Genomic DNA, 19,368 nt, shown 5'->3' with positions numbered 1-19,368 from the left:
TTTTTCTTTCTTTCTTTCTCCCGTAATTAACAAAAATCAATAATAATGTAACGTCACTAACGGTAAAAAAAAATAGTCTAACCTTCCCCTATGCCTTCTTTGGCGTTGTAGACTGCCGGCATTTCTTTCTGTATTTCCTAACGAGCCCCTCATTTCCAAACCCTATTATCACGCGAAAGCTTAGCGAGGGCCTCGGTTCTGGCAGACTTGATGCCAAGGTAGCATAAGAGGGTTTCCCGCCATTTGACCGCTCCTGACAGGCTGTAGACGTACGCGTCATGCCCCAGGGGTTGAAAAAGAAGGTCCCCTTCTCCCCGTGTAGTCTTAGTGGCGCTGGCCACCACCCTCAAGCGTCAGATACAGTTGTAGTAAATATAAATACCCCAGAAAGTGAAGCAGAACACAGTCGCCCAGATAGCCGAATTGGTAAGGCATTCGAGGTTTAATCGAAAGGCGTGGGTTCGGTCCCCACTCTGGGCGCGTGTTTTTCTTTCTTTCTTTCTCCCGTAATTAACAAAAATCAATAATAATGTAACGTCACTAACGGTAAAAAAAAATATTCTAACCTTCCCTAATGCCTTCTTTGGCGTTGTAGACTGCCGCATTTCTTTCTGTATTTCCTAACGAGCCCCTCATTTCCAAACCCTATTATCGCGCGAAAGCTTAGCGAGGGCCTCGGTTCTGGCAGCCTTGATGCCAAGGTAGCATAACAGGGTTTCCCGCCAGTTGACCGCTCATGACAGGCTGTAGACGTTCGCCTCACGCCCCGGGGGTTGAGTAAGAAGGTCCCCTTCTCCCCGTGTAGTCTGAGTGGCGCTGGCTACCACCCTCAAGCGTCAGATACAGTTGTAGTAAATATAAATACCCCAGAAAGTGAAGCAGAACACAGTCGCCCAGATACCCGAATTGGTAAGGCATTCGAGATCTAATCGAAAGGCGTGGGTTCGGTCCCCACTCTGGGCGCGTGTTTTTCTTTCTTTCTTTCTCCCGTAATTAACAAAAATCAATAATAATGTAACGTCACTAACGGTAAAAAAAATAGTCTAACCTTCCCCTATGCCTTCTTTGGCGTTGTAGACTGCCGGCATTTCTTTCTGTATTTCCTAACGAGCCCCTCATTTCCAAACCCTATTATCGCGCGAAAGCTTAGCGAGGGCCTCGGTTCTGGCAGCCTTGATGCCAAGGTAGCATAAGAGGGTTTCCCGCCATTTGACCGCTCCTGACAGGCTGTAGACGTTCGCGTCACGCCCCGGGGGTGGAAATAGAAGGTCCCCTTCTCCCCGTGTAGTCTGAGTGGCGCTGGCTACCACCCTCAAGCGTCAGATACAGTTGTAGTAAATATAAATACCCCAGAAAGTGAAGCAGAACACAGTCGCCCAGATAGCCGAATTGGTAAGGCATTCGAGATCTAATCGAAAGGCGTGGGTTCGGTCCCCACGATGGGCGCTTGTTTTTCTTTCTGTCTTTCTGCCGTAATTAACAAAAATCAATAATAATGTAACGTCACTAATGGTAAAAAAATAGTCTAACCTTCCCCTATGCCTTCTTTGGCGTTGTAGACTGCCGGCATTTCTTTCTGTATTTCCTAACGAGCCCCTCATTTCCAAACCCTATTATCGCGCGAAAGCTTAGCGAGGGCCTCGGTTCTGGCAGCCTTGATGCCAAGGTAGCATAAGAGGGTTTCCCGCCAGTTGACCGCTCATGACAGGCTGTAGACGTTCGCGTCACGCCCCGGGGGTTGAAAAAGAAGGTCCCCTTGTCCCCGTGTAGTCTGAGTGGCGCTGTCTACCACCCTCAAGCGTCAGATACCGTTGTAGTAATTATAAATGCCCCAGAAAGTGAAACAGAACACAGTCGCCCAGATAGCCGAATTGGTAAGGCATTCGAGATCTAATCGAAAGGCGTGGGATCGGTCCCCACTCTGGGCGCGTGTTTTTCTTTCTTTCTTTCTCCCGTAATGAACAAAAATCAATAATAATGTAACGTCACTAACGGTAAAAAAAATAGTCTAACCTTCCCCTATGCCTTCTTTGGCGTTGTAGACTGCCGGCATTTCTTTCTGTATTTCCTAACGAGCCCCTCATTTCCAAACCCTATTATCGCGCGAAAGCTTAGCGAGTGCCTCGGTTCAGGCAGCCTTGATGCCAAGGTAGCATAAGAGGGTTTCCCGCCAGTTGACCGCTCATGACAGGCTGTAGACGTTCGCGTCACGCCCCGGGGGTTGAAAAAGAAGGTCCCCTTCTCCCCGTGTAGTCTGAGTTGCGCTGGCTACCACCCTCAAGCGTCAGATACAGTTGTAGTAAATATAAATACCCTAGAAAGTGAAGCATAACACAGTCGCCCAGATAGCCGAATTGGTAAGGCGTAAGGCATTCGAGATCTAATCGAAAGGCGTGGGTTCGGTCCCCACTCTGGGCGCGTGTTTTTCTTTCTTTCTTTCTCCCGTAATTAACAAAAATCAATAATATTGTAACGTCACTAACGGTAAAAAAAATAGTCTAACCTTCCCCTATGCCTTCTTTGGCGTTGTAGACTTCCGGCATTTCTTTCTGTTTTCCTAACGAGCCCCTCATTTCCAAACCCTATTATCGGGCGAAAGCTTAGCGAGGGCCTCGGTTCTGGCAGCCTTGATGCCAAGGTAGCATAAGAGGGTTTCCCGCCATTTGACCGCTCCTGACAGGCTGTAGACGTTCGCGTCACGCCCCGGGGGTTGAAAAAGAAGGTCCCCTTCTCCCCGTGTAGTCTCAGTGGCGCTGGCTACCACCGTCAAGCGTCAGATACAGTTGTAGTAAATATAAATACCCCAGAAAGTGAAGCAGAACACAGTCGCCCAGATAGCCGAATTGGTAAGGCATTCGAGATCTAATCGAAAGGCGTGGGTTCGGTCCCCACTCTGGGCGCGTGTTTTTCTTTCTTTCTTTCTCCCGTAATGAACAAAAATCAATAATAATGTAACGTCACTAACGGTAAAAAAAAATAGTCTAACCTTCCCCTATGCCTTCTTTGGCGTTGTAGACTGCCGGCATTTCTTTCTGTATTTCCTAACGAGCCCCTCATTTCCAAACCCTATTATCGCGCGAAAGCTTAGCGAGGGCCTCGGTTCTGGCAGCCTTGATGCCAAGGTAGCATAAGAGGGTTTCCCGCCGGGTGACCGCTCATGACAGGCTGTAGACGTTCGCGTCACGCCCCGGGGGTTGAAAAAGAAGGTCCCCTTCTCCCCGTGTAGTCTGAGTGGCGCTGGCTACCACCGTCAAGCGTCAGATACAGTTGTAGTATATATAAATACCCCAGAAAGTGAAGCAGAACACAGTCGCCCAGATAGCCGAATTGGTAAGGCATTCGAGATCTAATCGAAAGGCGTGGGTTCGGTCCCCACTCTGGGCGCGTGTTTTTCTTTCTTTCTTTCTCCCGTAATTAACAAAAATCAATAATAATGTAACGTCACTAACGGTAAAAAAAAATAGTCTAACCTTCCCCTATGCCTTCTTTGGCGTTGTAGACTGCCGGCATTTCTTTCTGTATTTCCTAACGAGCCCCTCATTTCCAAACCCTATTATCACGCGAAAGCTTAGCGAGGGCCTCGGTTCTGGCAGACTTGATGCCAAGGTAGCATAAGAGGGTTTCCCGCCATTTGACCGCTCCTGACAGGCTGTAGACGTACGCGTCATGCCCCAGGGGTTGAAAAAGAAGGTCCCCTTCTCCCCGTGTAGTCTTAGTGGCGCTGGCCACCACCCTCAAGCGTCAGATACAGTTGTAGTAAATATAAATACCCCAGAAAGTGAAGCAGAACACAGTCGCCCAGATAGCCGAATTGGTAAGGCATTCGAGGTTTAATCGAAAGGCGTGGGTTCGGTCCCCACTCTGGGCGCGTGTTTTTCTTTCTTTCTTTCTCCCGTAATTAACAAAAATCAATAATAATGTAACGTCACTAACGGTAAAAAAAAATATTCTAACCTTCCCTAATGCCTTCTTTGGCGTTGTAGACTGCCGCATTTCTTTCTGTATTTCCTAACGAGCCCCTCATTTCCAAACCCTATTATCGCGCGAAAGCTTAGCGAGGGCCTCGGTTCTGGCAGCCTTGATGCCAAGGTAGCATAACAGGGTTTCCCGCCAGTTGACCGCTCATGACAGGCTGTAGACGTTCGCGTCACGCCCCGGGGGTTGAAAAAGAAGGTCCCCTTCTCCCCGTGTAGTCTCAGTGGCGCTGGCTACCACCGTCAAGCGTCAGATACAGTTGTAGTAAATATAAATACCCCAGAAAGTGAAGCAGAACACAGTCGCCCAGATAGCCGAATTGGTAAGGCATTCGAGATCTAATCGAAAGGCGTGGGTTCGGTCCCCACTCTGGGCGCGTGTTTTTCTTTCTTTCTTTCTCCCGTAATGAACAAAAATCAATAATAATGTAACGTCACTAACGGTAAAAAAAAATAGTCTAACCTTCCCCTATGCCTTCTTTGGCGTTGTAGACTGCCGGCATTTCTTTCTGTATTTCCTAACGAGCCCCTCATTTCCAAACCCTATTATCGCGCGAAAGCTTAGCGAGGGCCTCGGTTCTGGCAGCCTTGATGCCAAGGTAGCATAAGAGGGTTTCCCGCCGGGTGACCGCTCATGACAGGCTGTAGACGTTCGCGTCACGCCCCGGGGGTTGAAAAAGAAGGTCCCCTTCTCCCCGTGTAGTCTGAGTGGCGCTGGCTACCACCGTCAAGCGTCAGATACAGTTGTAGTATATATAAATACCCCAGAAAGTGAAGCAGAACACAGTCGCCCAGATAGCCGAATTGGTAAGGCATTCGAGATCTAATCGAAAGGCGTGGGTTCGGTCCCCACTCTGGGCGCGTGTTTTTCTTTCTTTCTTTCTCCCGTAATTAACAAAAATCAATAATAATGTAACGTCACTAACGGTAAAAAAAAATAGTCTAACCTTCCCCTATGCCTTCTTTGGCGTTGTAGACTGCCGGCATTTCTTTCTGTATTTCCTAACGAGCCCCTCATTTCCAAACCCTATTATCACGCGAAAGCTTAGCGAGGGCCTCGGTTCTGGCAGACTTGATGCCAAGGTAGCATAAGAGGGTTTCCCGCCATTTGACCGCTCCTGACAGGCTGTAGACGTACGCGTCATGCCCCAGGGGTTGAAAAAGAAGGTCCCCTTCTCCCCGTGTAGTCTTAGTGGCGCTGGCCACCACCCTCAAGCGTCAGATACAGTTGTAGTAAATATAAATACCCCAGAAAGTGAAGCAGAACACAGTCGCCCAGATAGCCGAATTGGTAAGGCATTCGAGGTTTAATCGAAAGGCGTGGGTTCGGTCCCCACTCTGGGCGCGTGTTTTTCTTTCTTTCTTTCTCCCGTAATTAACAAAAATCAATAATAATGTAACGTCACTAACGGTAAAAAAAAATATTCTAACCTTCCCTAATGCCTTCTTTGGCGTTGTAGACTGCCGCATTTCTTTCTGTATTTCCTAACGAGCCCCTCATTTCCAAACCCTATTATCGCGCGAAAGCTTAGCGAGGGCCTCGGTTCTGGCAGCCTTGATGCCAAGGTAGCATAACAGGGTTTCCCGCCAGTTGACCGCTCATGACAGGCTGTAGACGTTCGCCTCACGCCCCGGGGGTTGAGTAAGAAGGTCCCCTTCTCCCCGTGTAGTCTGAGTGGCGCTGGCTACCACCCTCAAGCGTCAGATACAGTTGTAGTAAATATAAATACCCCAGAAAGTGAAGCAGAACACAGTCGCCCAGATACCCGAATTGGTAAGGCATTCGAGATCTAATCGAAAGGCGTGGGTTCGGTCCCCACTCTGGGCGCGTGTTTTTCTTTCTTTCTTTCTCCCGTAATTAACAAAAATCAATAATAATGTAACGTCACTAACGGTAAAAAAAATAGTCTAACCTTCCCCTATGCCTTCTTTGGCGTTGTAGACTGCCGGCATTTCTTTCTGTATTTCCTAACGAGCCCCTCATTTCCAAACCCTATTATCGCGCGAAAGCTTAGCGAGGGCCTCGGTTCTGGCAGCCTTGATGCCAAGGTAGCATAAGAGGGTTTCCCGCCATTTGACCGCTCCTGACAGGCTGTAGACGTTCGCGTCACGCCCCGGGGGTGGAAATAGAAGGTCCCCTTCTCCCCGTGTAGTCTGAGTGGCGCTGGCTACCACCCTCAAGCGTCAGATACAGTTGTAGTAAATATAAATACCCCAGAAAGTGAAGCAGAACACAGTCGCCCAGATAGCCGAATTGGTAAGGCATTCGAGATCTAATCGAAAGGCGTGGGTTCGGTCCCCACGATGGGCGCTTGTTTTTCTTTCTGTCTTTCTGCCGTAATTAACAAAAATCAATAATAATGTAACGTCACTAACGGTAAAAAAAATAGTCTAACCTTCCTCTATGCCTTCTTTGGCGTTGTAGACTGCCGGCATTTCTTTCTGTATTTCCTAACGAGCCCCTCATTTCCAAACCCTATTATCGCGCGAAAGCTTAGCGAGGGCCTCGGTTCTGGAAGCCTTGATGCCAAGGTAGCATAAGAGGGTTTCCCACCAGTTGACCGCTCATGACAGGCTGTAGACGTTCGCGTCACGCCCCGGGGGTTGAAAAAGAAGGTCCCCTTCTCCCCGTGTAGTCTGAGTGGCGCTGGCTACCACCCTCAAGCGTCAGATACAGTTGTAGTAAATATAAATACCCCAGAAAGTGAAGCAGAACACAGTCACCCAGATAGCCGAATTGGTAAGGCATTCGAGATCTAATCGAAAGGCGTGGGTTCGGTCCCCACTCTGGGCGCGTGTTTTTCTTTCTTTCTTTCTCCCGTAATGAACAAAAATCAATAATAATGGAACGTCACTAACGGTAAAAAAAATAGTCTAACCTTCCCCTATGCCTTCTTTGGCGTTGTAGACTTCCGGCATTTCTTTCTGTATTTCCTAACGAGCCCCTCATTTCAAAACCCTATTATCGCGCGAAAGCTTAGCGAGGGCCTCGGTTCTGGCAGCCTTGATGCCAAGGTAGCATAAGAGGGTTTCCCGCCATTTGACCGCTCCTGACAGGCTGTAGACGTTCGCGTCACGCCCCGGGGGTTGAAAAAGAAGGTCCCCTTCTCCCCGTGTAGTCTGAGTGGCGCTGGCTACCACCCTCAAGTGTCAGATACAGTTTTAGTAAATATAAATACCCCAGAAAGTGAAGCAGAACACAGTCGCCCAGATAGCCGAATTGGTAAGGCATTCGAGATCTAATCAAAAGGCGTGGGTTCGGTCCCCACTCTGGGCGCGTGTTTTTCTTTCTTTCTTTCTCCCGTAATTAACAAAAATCAATAATAATGTAACGTCAGTAACGGTAAAAAAAATAGTCTAACCTTCCCCTATGCCTTCTTTGGCGTTGTAGACTGCCGGCATTTCTTTCTGTATTTCCTAACGAGCCCCTCATTTCCAAACCCTATTATCGCGCGAAAGCTTAGCGAGGGCCTCGGTTCTGGAAGACTTGATGCCAAGGTAGCATAAGAGGGTTTCCCGCCATTTGACCGCTCCTGACAGGCTGTAGACGTACGCGTCATGCCCCGGGGGTTGAAAAAGAAGGTCCCCTTCTCCCCGTGTAGTCTTAGTGGCGCTGGCCACCACCCTCAAGCGTCAGATACAGTTGTAGTAAATATAAATACCCCAGAAAGTGAAGCAGAACACAGTCGCCCAGATAGCCGAATTGGTAAGGCATTCGAGGTTTAATCGAAAGGCGTGGGTTCAGTCCCCACTCTGGGCGCGTGTTTTTCTTTCTTTCTTTCTCCCGTAATTAACAAAAATCAATAATAATGTAACGTCACTAACGGTAAAAAAAAATATTCTAACCTTCCCCTATGCCTTCTTTGGCGTTGTAGACTGCCGACATTTCTTTCTGTATTTCCTAACGAGCCCCTCATTTCCAAACCCTATTATCGCGCGAAAGCTTAGCGAGGGCCTCGGTTCTGGCAGCCTTGATGCCAAGGTAGCATAAGAGGGTTTCCCGCCAGTTGACCGCTCATGACAGGCTGTAGACGTTCGCGTCACGCCCCGGGGGTTGGGAAAGAAGGTCCCCTTCTCCCCGTGTAGTCAGAGTGGCGCTGGCTACCACCCTCAAGCGTCAGATACAGTTGTAGTAAATATAAATACCCCAGAAAGAGAAGCAGAACACAGTCGCCCAGATACCCGAATTGGTAAGGCATTCGAGATCTAATCGAAAGGCGTGGGTTCGGTCCCCACTCTGGGCGCGTGTTTTTCTTTCTTTCTTTCTCCCGTAATTAACAAAAATCAATAATAATGTAACGTCACTAACGGTAAAAAAAATAGTCTAACCTTCCCCTATGCCTTCTTTGGCGTTGTAGACTGCCGGCATTTCTTTCTGTATTTCCTAACGAGCCCCTCATTTCCAAACCCTATTATCGCGCGAAAACTTAGCGAGGGCCTCGGTTCTGGCAGCCTTGATGCCAAGGTAGCATAAGAGGGTTTCCCGCCATTTGACCGCTCCTGACAGGCTGTAGACGTTCGCGTCACGCCCCGGGGGTGGAAATAGAAGGTCCCCTTCTCCCCGTGTAGTCTGAGTGGCGCTGGCTACCACCCTCAAGCGTCAGATACAGTTGTAGTAAATATAAATACCCCAGAAAGTGAAGCAGAACACAGTCGCCCAGATAGCCGAATTGGTTAGGCATTCGAGATCTAATCGAAAGGCGTGGGTTCGGTCCCCACTCTGGGCGCGTGTTTTTCTTTCTTTCTTTCTCCCGTAATGAACAAAAATCAATAATAATGTAACGTCACTAACGGTAAAAAAATAGTCTAACCTTCCCCTATGCCTTCTTTGGCGTTGTAGACTGCCGGCATTTCTTTCTGTATTTCCTAACGAGCCCCTCATTTCCAAACCCTATTATCGCGCGAAAGCTTAGCGAGGGCCTTGGTTCTGGCAGCCTTGATGCCAAGGTAGCATGAGAGGGTTTCCCGCCAGTTGACCGCTCATGACAGGCTGTAGACGTTCGCGTCACGCCCCGGGGGTTGAAAAAGAAAGTCCCCTTCTCCCTGTGTAGTCTGAGTGGCGCTGGCTACCACCCTCAAGCGTCTGATACAGTTGTAGTAAATATAAATACCCCAGAAAGTGAAGCAGAACACAGTCGCCCAGATAGCCGAATTGGTAAGGCATTCGAGATCTAATCGAAAGGCGTGAGTTCGGTCCCCACTCTGGGCGCGTGTTTTTCTTTCTTTCTTTCTCCCGTAATTAACAAAAATCAATAATAATGCAACGTCACTAACGGTAAAAAAAAAGTCTAACCTTCCCCTATGCCTTCTTTGGCGTTGTAGACTGCCGGCATTTCTTTCTGTATTTCCTAACGAGCCCATCATTTCCAAACCCTATTATCGCGCGAAAGCTTAGCGAGGGCCTCGGTTCTGGCAGCCTTGATGCCAAGGTAGCATAAGAGGGTTTCCCGCCAGTTGACCGCTCATTACAGGCTGTAGACGTTCGCGTCACGCCCCGGGGGTTCAAAAAGAAGGTCCCCTTCTCCCCGTGTAGTCTGAGTGTAGCTGGCTACCACCCTCAAGCGTCAGATACAGTTGTAGTAAATATAAATACCCCAGAAAGTGAAGCAGAACACAGTCGCCCAGATATCCGAATTGGTGAGGCATTGGAGATCTAATCGAAAGGCGTGGGTTCGGTCCCCACTCTGGGCGCGTTTTTCTTTCTTTCTTTCTCCCGTAATTAACAAAAATCAATAATAATGTAACGTCACTAACGGTAAAAAAAAATAGTCTAACCTTCCCCTATGCCTTCTTTGGCGTTGTAGACTGCCGGCATTTCTTTCTGTATTTCCTAACGAGCCCCTCATTTCCAAACACTATTATCGCGCGAAAGCTTAGCGAGGGCCTCGGTTCTGGCAGCCTTGATGCCAAGGTAGCATAAGAGGGTGTCCTGCCAGTTGACCGCTTAGGACAGGCTGTAGACGTTCGCGTCACGCCCCGGGGGTTGAAAAAGAACGTCCCCTTCTCCCCGTGTAGTCTTAGTGGGGCTGGCTACCACCCTCAAGCGTCAGATACAGTTGTAGTAAATATAAATACCCCAGAAAGTGAAGCAGAACACAGTCGCCCAGATAGCCGAATTGGTAAGGCATTCGAGATCTAATCGAAACGCGTGGGTTCGGTCCCCACTCTGGGCGCGTGTTTTTCTTTCTTTCTTTCTCCCGTAATGAACAAAAATCAATAATAATGGAACGTCACTAACGGTAAAAAAAAATAGTCTAACCTTCCCCTATGCCTTCTTTGGCGTTGTAGACTTCCGGCATTTCTTTCTGTATTTCCTAACGAGCCCCTCATTTCCAAACCCTATTATCGCGCGAAAACTTAGCGAGGGCCTCGGTTCTGGCAGCCTTGATGCCAAGGTAGCATAAGAGGGTTTCCCGCCATTTGACCGCTCCTGACAGGCTGTAGACGTTCGCGTCACGCCCCGGGGGTTGAAAAAGAAGGTCCCCTTCTCCCCGTGTAGTCTGAGTGGCGCTGGCTACCACCCTCAAGCGTCAGATACAGTTTTAGTAAATATAAATACCCCAGAAAGTGAAGCAGAACACAGTCGCCCAGATAGCCGAATTGGTAAGGCATTCGAGATCTAATCGAAAGGCGTGGGTTCGGTCCCCACTCTGGGCGCGTGTTTTTCTTTCTTTCTTTCTCCAGTAATTAACAAAAATCAATAATAATGTAACGTCACTAACGGTAAAAAAAATAGTCTAACCTTCCCCTATGCCTTCTTTGGCGTTGTAGACTGCCGGCATTTCTTTCTGTATTTCCTAACGAGCCCCTCATTTCCAAACCCTATTATCGCGCGAAAGCTTAGCGAGGGCCTCGGTTCTGGCAGACTTGATGCCAATGTAGCTAAGAGGGTTTCCCGCCATTTGACCGCTCCTGACAGGCTGTAGACGTACGCGTCATGCCCCGGGGGTTGAAAAAGAAGGTCCCCTTCTCCCCGTGTAGTCTTAGTGGCGCTGGCCACCACCCTCAAGCGTCAGATACAGTTGTAGTAAATATAAATACCCCAGAAAGTGAAGCAGAACACAGTCGCCCAGATAGCCGAATTGGTAAGGCATTCGAGGTTTAATCGAAAGGCGTGGGTTCGGTCCCCACTCTGGGCGCGTGTTTTTCTTTCTTTCTTTCTCCCGTAATTAACAAAAATCAATAATAATGTAACGTCACTAACGGTAAAAAAAATATTCTATCCTTCCCCTATGCCTTCTTTGGCGTTGTAGACTGCCGGCATTTCTTTCTGTATTTCCTAACGAGCCCCTCATTTCCAAACCCTATTATCGCGCGAAAGCTTAGCGAGGGCCTCGGTTCTGGCAGCCTTGATGCCAAGGTAGCATGAGAGGGTTTCCCGCCAGTTGACCGCTCATGACAGGCTGTAGACGTTCGCGTCACGCCCCGGGGGTTGAGAAAGAAGGTCCCCTTCTCCCCGTGTAGTCTGAGTGGCGCTGGCTACCACCCTCAAGCGTCAGATACAGTTGTAGTAAATATAAATACCCCAGAAAGTGAAGCAGAACACAGTCGCCCAGATACCCGAATTGCTAAGGCATTCGAGATCTAATCGAAAGGCGTGGGTTCGGTCCCCACTCTGGGCGCGTTTTTCTTTCTTTCTTCCTCCCGTAATTAACAAAAATCAATAATAATGTAACGTCACTAACGGTAAAAAAAATAGTCTAACCTTCCCCTATGCCTTCTTTGGCGTTGTAGACTGCCGGCATTTCTTTCTGTATTTCCTAACGAGCCCCTCATTTCCAAACCCTATTATCGCGCGAAAGCTTAGCGAGGGCCTCGGTTCTGGCAGCCTTGATGCCAAGGTAGCATAAGAGGGTTTCCCGCCATTTGACCGCTCCTGACAGGCTGTAGACGTTCGCGTCACGCCCCGGGGGTGGAAATAGAAGGTCCCCTTCTCCCCGTGTAGTCTGAGTGGCGCTGGCTACCACCCTTAAGCGTCAGATACAGTTGTAGTAAATATAAATACCCCAGAAAGTGAAGCAGAACACAGTCGCCCAGATAGCCGAATTGGTAAGGCATTCGAGATCTAATCGAAAGGCGTGGGTTCGGTCCCCACTCTGGGCGCGTTTTTCTTTCTTTCTTTCTCCCGTAATTAACAACAATCAATAATAATGTAACGTCACTAACGGTAAAAAAAATAGTCTAACCTTCCCCTATGCCTTCTTTGGCGTTGTAGACTGCCGGCATTTCTTTCTGTATTTCCTAACGAGCCCCTCATTTCCAAACACTATTATCGCGCGAAAGCTTAGCGAGGGCCTCGGTTCTGGCAGCCTTGATGCCAAGGTAGCATAAGAGGGTGTCCTGCCAGTTGACCGCTTATGACAGGCTGTAGACGTTCGCGTCACGCCCCGGGGGTTGAAAAAGAACGTCCCCTTCTCCCCGTGTAGTCTTAGTGGGGCTGGCTACCACCCTCAAGCGTCAGATACAGTTGTAGTATATATAAATACCCCAGAAAGTGAAGCAGAACACAGTCGCCCAGATAGCCGAATTGGTAAGGCATTCGAGATCTAATCGAAAGGTGTGGGTTCGGTCCCCACTCTGGGCGCGTTTTTCTTTCTTTCTTTCTCCCGTAATTAACAAAAATCAATAATAATGTAACGTCACTAACGGTAAAAAAAATAGTCTAACCTTCCCCTATGCCTTCTTTGGCGTTGTAGACTGCCGGCATTTCTTTCTGTATTTCCTAACGAGCCCCTCATTTCCAAACACTATTATCGCGCGAAAGCTTAGCGAGGGCCTCGGTTCTGGCAGCCTTGAGGCCAAGGTAGCATAAGAGGGTGTCCTGCCAGTTGACCGCTTATGACAGGCTGTAGACGTTCGCGTCACGCCCCGGGGGTTGAAAAAGAACGTCCCCTTCTCCCCGTGTAGTCTTAGTGGGGCTGGCTACCACCCTCAAGCGTCAGATACAGTTGTAGTAAATATAAATACCCCAGAAAGTGAAGCAGAACACAGTCGCCCAGATAGCCGAATTGGTAAGGCATTCGAGATCTAATCGAAAGGCGTGGGTTCGGTCCCCACGATGGGCGCTTGTTTTTCTTTCTGTCTTTCTGCCGTAATTAACAAAAATCAATAATAATGTAACGTCACTAACGGTAAAAAAAATAGTCTAACCTTCCTCTATGCCTTCTTTGGCGTTGTAGACTGCCGGCATTTCTTTCTGTATTTCCTAACGAGCCCCTCATTTCCAAACCCTATTATCGCGCGAAAGCTTAGCGAGGGCCTCGGTTCTGGAAGCCTTGATGCCAAGGTAGCATAAGAGGGTTTCCCACCAGTTGACCGCTCATGACAGGCTGTAGACGTTCGCGTCACGCCCCGGGGGTTGAAAAAGAAGGTCCCCTTCTCCCCGTGTAGTCTGAGTGGCGCTGGCTACCACCCTCAAGCGTCAGATACAGTTGTAGTAAATATAAATACCCCAGAAAGTGAAGCAGAACACAGTCACCCAGATAGCCGAATTGGTAAGGCATTCGAGATCTAATCGAAAGGCGTGGGTTCGGTCCCCACTCTGGGCGCGTGTTTTTCTTTCTTTCTTTCTCCCGTAATGAACAAAAATCAATAATAATGGAACGTCACTAACGGTAAAAAAAAATAGTCTAACCTTCCCCTATGCCTTCTTTGGCGTTGTATACTTCCGGCATTTCTTTCTGTATTTCCTAACGAGCCCCTCATTTCCAAACCCTATTATCGCGCGAAAGCTTAGCGAGGGCCTCGGTTCTGGCAGCCTTGATGCCAAGGTAGCATAAGAGGGTTTCCCGCCATTTGACCGCTCCTGACAGGCTGTAGACGTTCGCGTCACGCCCCGGGGGTTGAAAAAGAAGGTCCCCTTCTCCCCGTGTAGTCTGAGTGGCGCTGGCTACCACCCTCAAGCGTCAGATACAGTTTTAGTAAATATAAATACCCCAGAAAGTGAAGCAGAACACAGTCGCCCAGATAGCCGAATTGGTAAGGCATTCGAGATCTAATCGAAAGGCGTGGGTTCGGTCCCCACTCTGGGCGAGTGTTTTTCTTTCTTTCTTTCTCCCGTAATTAACAAAAATCAATAATAATGTAACGTCACTAACGATAAAAAAAATAGTCTAACCTTCCCCTATGCCTTCTTTGGCGTTGTAGACTGCCGGCATTTCTTTCTGTATTTCCTAACGAGCCCCTCATTTCCAAACCCTATTATCGCGCGAAAGCTTAGCGAGGGCCTCGGTTCTGGCAGACTTGATGCCAAGGTAGCATAAGAGGGTTTCCCGCCATTTGACCGCTCCTGACAGGCTGTAGACGTACGCGTCATGCCCCGGGGGTTGAAAAAGAAGGTCCCCTTCTCCCCGTGTAGTCTTAGTGGCGCTGGCCACCACCCTCAAGCGTCAGATACAGTTGTAGTAAATATAAATACCCCAGAAAGTGAAGCAGAACACAGTCGCCCAGATAGCCGAATTGGTAAGGCATTCGAGGTTTAATCGAAAGGCGTGGGTTCGGTCCCCACTCTGGGCGCGTGTTTTTCTTTCTTTCTTTCTCCCGTAATTAACAAAAATCAATAATAATGTAACGTCACTAACGGTAAAAAAAATATTCTAACCTTCCCCTATGCCTTCTTTGGCGTTGTAGACGGCCGGCATTTCTTTCTGTATTTCCCAACGAGCCCCTCATTTCCAAACCCTATTATCGCGCGAAAGCTTAGCGAGGGCCTGGGTTCTGGCAGCCTTGATGCCAAGGTAGCATAAGAGGGTTTCCCGCCAGTTGACCGCTCATGACAGGCTGTAGACGTTCGCGTCACGCCCCGGGGGTTGAGAAAGAAGGTCCCCTTCTCCCCGTGTAGTCTGAGTGGCGCTGGCTACCACCCTCAAGCGTCAGATACAGTTGTAGTAAATATAAATACCCCAGAAAGTGAAGCAGAACACAGTCGCCCAGATACCCGAATTGGTAAGGCATTCGAGATCTAATCGAAAGGCGTGGGTTCGGTCCCCACTCTGGGCGCGTGTTTTTCTTTCTTTCTTTCTCCCGTAATTAACAAAAATCAATAATAATGTAACGTCACTAACGGTAAAAAAAATAGTCTAACCTTCCCCTAGGCCTTCTTTGGCGTTGTAGACTGCCGGCATTTCTTTCTGTATTTCCTAACGAGCCCCTCATTTCCAAACCCTATTTATCGCGCTAAAGCTTAGCGAGGGCCTCGGTTCTGGCAGCCTTGATGCCAAGGTAGCATAAGAGGGTTTCCCGCCATTTGACCGCTCCTGACAGGCTGTAGACGTTCGCGTCACGCCCCGGGGGTGGAAATAGAAGGTCCCCTTCTCCCCGTGTAGTCTGAGTGGCGCTGGCTACCACCCTCAAGCGTCAGATACAGTTGTAGTGTATATAAATACCCCAGAAAGTGAAGCAGAACACAGTCGCCCAGATAGCCGAATTGGTAAGGCATTCGAGATCTAATCGAAAGGCGTGGGTTCGGTCCCCACTCTGGGCGCGTGTTTTTCTTTCTTTCTTTCTCCCGTAATGAACAAAAATCAATAATAATGTAACGTCACTAACGGTAAAAAAAATAGTCTAACCTTCCCCCTATGCCTTCTTTGGCGTTGTAGACTGCCGGCATTTCTTTCTGTATTTCCTAACGAGCCCCTCATTTCCAAACCCTATTATCGCGCGAAAGCTTAGCGAGGGCCTCGGTTCTGGCAGCCTTGATGCCAAGGTAGCATAAGAGGGTTTCCCGCCAGTTGACCGGTAATGACAGGCTGTAGACGTTCGCGTCACGCCCCGGGGGTTGAAAAAGAAGGTCCCCTTCTCCCCGTGTAGTCTGAGTGGCGCTGGCTACCACCCTCAAGCATCAGATACAGTTGTAGTAAATATAAATACCCCAGAAAGTGAAGCAGAACACAGTCGCCCAGATAGCCGAATTGGTAAGGCATTCGAGATCTAATCGAAAGGCGTGGGTTCGGTCCCCACTCTGGGCGCGTGTTTTTCTTTCTTTCTCCGGTAATTAACAAAAATCAATAATAATGTAATGTCACTAATGGTAAAAAAATAGTCTAACCTTCCCCTATGCCTTCTTTGGCGTTGTAGACTGCCGGCATTTCTTTCTGTATTTCCTAACGAGCCCCTCATTTCCAAACCCTATTATCGCGCGAAAGCTTAGCGAGGGCCTCGGTTCTGGCAGCCTTGATGCCAAGGTAGCATAAGAGGGTTTCCCGCCAGTTGACCGCTCATGACAGGCTGTAGACGTTCGCGTCACGCCCCGGGGGTTGAAAAAGAAGGTCCCCTTCTCCCCGTGTAGTCTGAGTTGCGCTGGCTACCACCCTCAAGCGTCAGATACAGTTGTAGTAAATATAAATACCCTAGAAAGTGAAGCAGAACACAGTCGCCCAGATAGCCGAATTGGTAAGGCATTCGAGATCTAATCGAAAGGCGTGGGTTCGGTACCCACTCTGGGCGCGTGTTTTTCTTTCTTTCTTTCTCCCGTAATTACCAAAAATCAATAATAATGTAACGTCACTAACGGTAAAAAAAATAGTCTAACCTTCCCCTATGCCTTCTTTGGCGTTGTAGACTTCCGGCATTTCTTTCTGTATTTCCTAACGAGCCCCTCATTTCCAAACCCTATTATCGGGCGAAAGCTTAGCGAGGGCCTCGGTTCTGGCAGCCTTGATGCCAAGGTAGCATAAGAGGGTTTCCCGCCATTTGACCGCTCCTGACAGGCTGTAGACGTTCGCGTCACGCACCGGGGGTTGAAAAAGAAGGTCCCCTTCTCCCCGTGTAGTCTGAGTGGCGCTGGCTACCACCCTCAAGCGTCAGATACAGTTGTAGTAAATATATATACCCCAGAAAGTGAAGCAGAACACAGTCGCCCAGATAGCCAAATTGGTAAGGCATTCGAGATTTAATCGAAAGGCGTGGGTTCGGTCCCCACTCTGGGCGCGTGTTTTTCTTTCTTTCTTTCTCCCGTAATTAAAAAAATCAATAATAATGTAACGTCACTAACGGTAAAAAAAATAGTCTAACCTTCCCCTATGCCTTCTTTGGCGTTGTAGACTGCCGGCATTTCTTTCTGTATTTCCTAACGAGCCCCTCATTTCCAAACCCTATTATCGCGCGAAAGCTTAGCGAGGGCCTCGGTTCTGGCAGCCTTGATGCCAAGGTAGCATAAGAGGGTTTCCCGCCAGTTGACCGCTCATGACAGGCTGTAGACGTTCGCGTAACGCCCCGGGGGTTGAAAAAGAAGGTCCCCTTCTCCCCGTGTAGTCTGAGTGGCGCTGGCTACCACCGTCAAGCGTCAGATACAGTTGCAGTAAATATAAATACCCCAGAAAGGGAAGCAGAACACAGTCGCCCAGATAGCCGAATTGGTAAGGCATTCGAGATCTAATCGAAAGGCGTGGGTTCGGTCCCCACTCTGGGCGCGTGTTTTTCTTTCTTTCTTTCTCCCGTAATTAACAAAAATCAATAATAATGTAACGTCACTAACGGTAAAAAAAAATAGTCTAACCTTCCCCTATGCCTTCTTTGGCGTTGTAGACTGCCGGCATTTCTTTCTGTATTTCCTAACGAGCCCCTCATTTCCAAACCCTATTATCGCGCGAAAGCTTAGCGAGGGCCTCGGTTCTGGCAGCCTTGATGCCAAGGTAGCATAAGAGGGTTTCCCGCCGGTTGACCGCTCATGACAGGCTGTAGACGTTCGCGTCACGCCCCGGGGGTTGAAAAAGAAGGTCCCCTTCTCCCCGTGTAGTCTGAGTGGCGCTGGCTACCACCCTCAAGCGTCAGATACAGTTGTAGTAAATATAAATACCCCAGAAAGTGAAGCAGAACACAGTCACCCAGATAGCCGAATTGGTAAGGCATTCGAGATCTAATCGAAAGGCGTGGGTTCGGTCCCCACTCTGGGCGCGTGTTTTTCTTTCTTTCTTTCTCCCGTAATTAACAAAAATCAATAATAATGTAACGTCACTAACGGTAAAAAAAATAGTCTAACCTTCCCCTATGCCTTCTTTGGCGTTGTAGACTGCCGGCATTTCTTTCTGTATTTCCTAACGAGCCCCTCATTTCCAAACCCTATTATTGCGCGAAAGCTTAGCGAGGGCCTCGGTTCTGGCAGACTTGATGCCAAGGTAGCATAAGAGGGTTTCCCGCCATTTGACCGCTCCTGACAGGCTGTAGACGTACGCGTCATGCCCCGGGGGTTGAAAAAGAAGGTCCCCTTCTCCCCGTGTAGTCTTAGTGGCGCTGGCCACCACCCTCAAGCGTCAGATACAGTTGTAGTAAATATAAATACCCCAGAAAGTGAAGCAGAACACAGTCACCCAGATAGCCGAATTGGTAAGGCATTCGAGATCTAATCGAAAGGCGTGGGTTCGGTCCCCACTCTGGGCGCGTGTTTTTCTTTCTTTCTTTCTCCCGTAATGAACAAAAATCCATAATAATGGAACGTCACTAACGGTAAAAAAAATAGTTTAACCTTCCCCTATGCCTTCTTTGGCGTTGTAGACTTCCGGCATTTCTTTCTGTATTTCCTAACGAGCCCCTCATTTCCAAACCCTATTATCGCGCGAAAGCTTAGCGAGGGCCTCGGTTCTGGCAGCCTTGATGCCAAGGTAGCATAAGAGGGTTTCCCGCCATTTGACCGCTCCTGACAAGCTGTAGACGTTCACGTCACGCCCCGGGGGTTGAAAAAGAAGGTCCCCTTCTCCCCGTGTAGTCTGAGTGGCGCTGGCTACCACCCTCAAGCGTCAGATACAGTTTTAGTAAATATAAATACCCCAGAAAGTGAAGCAGAACACAGTCGCCCAGATAGCCGAATTGGTAAGGCATTCGAGATCTAATCGAAAGGCGTGGGTTCGGTCCCCACTCTGGGCGCGTGTTCTTCTTTCATTCTTTCTCCCGTAATTAACAAAAATCAATAATAATGTAACGTCACTAACGGTAAAACAAATAGTCTAACCTTCCCCTATGCCTTCTTTGGCGTTGTAGACTGCCGGCATTTCTTTCTGTATTTCCTAACGAGCCCCTCATTTCCAAACCCTATTATCGCGCGAAAGCTTAGCGAGGGCCTCGGTTCTGGCAGCCTTGATGCCAAGGTAGCATAAGAGGGTTTCCCGCCAGTTGACCGCTCATGACAGGCTGTAGACGTTCGCGTCACGCCCCGGGGGTTGAAAAAGAAGGTCCCCTTCAACCCGTGTAGTATGAGTGGCGCTGGCTACCACCCTCAAGCGTCAGATACAGTTGTAGTAAATATAAATACCCCAGAAAGTGAAGCAGAACACAGTCGCCCAGATAGCCGAATTGGTAAGGCATTCGAGATCTAATCGAAAGGCGTGGGTTCGGTCCCCACTCTGGGCGCGTGTTTTTCTTTCTTTCTTTCTTTCTCCCGTAATTAACAAAAATCAATAAT

General features: G+C 48.7%; 7 non-coding genes across 7 annotated transcripts; all 7 read left to right on the top strand.

Annotated features, from left to right (window-relative positions):
- Positions 1-408: 408 nt before the first annotated feature.
- On the top strand, positions 409-480 carry Trnak-uuu (transfer RNA lysine (anticodon UUU)). The gene has a single exon. It is a non-coding gene; the product is annotated as a tRNA-Lys (tRNA).
- A 3,316-nt stretch (positions 481-3,796) lies between these two features.
- Positions 3,797-3,868, top strand: Trnak-uuu (transfer RNA lysine (anticodon UUU)). The gene has a single exon. It is a non-coding gene; the product is annotated as a tRNA-Lys (tRNA).
- A 1,379-nt stretch (positions 3,869-5,247) lies between these two features.
- Trnak-uuu (transfer RNA lysine (anticodon UUU)) lies at positions 5,248-5,319 on the top strand. Its single transcript has one exon. It is a non-coding gene; the product is annotated as a tRNA-Lys (tRNA).
- A 2,343-nt stretch (positions 5,320-7,662) lies between these two features.
- Positions 7,663-7,734, top strand: Trnak-uuu (transfer RNA lysine (anticodon UUU)). The gene has a single exon. It is a non-coding gene; the product is annotated as a tRNA-Lys (tRNA).
- A 3,307-nt stretch (positions 7,735-11,041) lies between these two features.
- Positions 11,042-11,113, top strand: Trnak-uuu (transfer RNA lysine (anticodon UUU)). The gene has a single exon. It is a non-coding gene; the product is annotated as a tRNA-Lys (tRNA).
- Positions 11,114-14,417: 3,304 nt separating this feature from the next.
- On the top strand, positions 14,418-14,489 carry Trnak-uuu (transfer RNA lysine (anticodon UUU)). The gene has a single exon. It is a non-coding gene; the product is annotated as a tRNA-Lys (tRNA).
- Positions 14,490-16,829: 2,340 nt separating this feature from the next.
- On the top strand, positions 16,830-16,901 carry Trnak-uuu (transfer RNA lysine (anticodon UUU)). Its single transcript has one exon. It is a non-coding gene; the product is annotated as a tRNA-Lys (tRNA).
- Positions 16,902-19,368: the final 2,467 nt, after the last annotated feature.

Source organism: Haemaphysalis longicornis, unplaced genomic scaffold (genome assembly GCF_048455015.1).
Source record: "Haemaphysalis longicornis isolate Haplotype H1 unplaced genomic scaffold, Haemaphysalis longicornis Haplotype H1 scaffold_15, whole genome shotgun sequence".
In the NCBI taxonomy this organism is placed as follows: domain Eukaryota; kingdom Metazoa; phylum Arthropoda; class Arachnida; order Ixodida; family Ixodidae; genus Haemaphysalis; species Haemaphysalis longicornis.
Note: the sequence above shows the minus strand (reverse complement) of the source record. Positions and strands in the feature narration are given on the sequence as shown.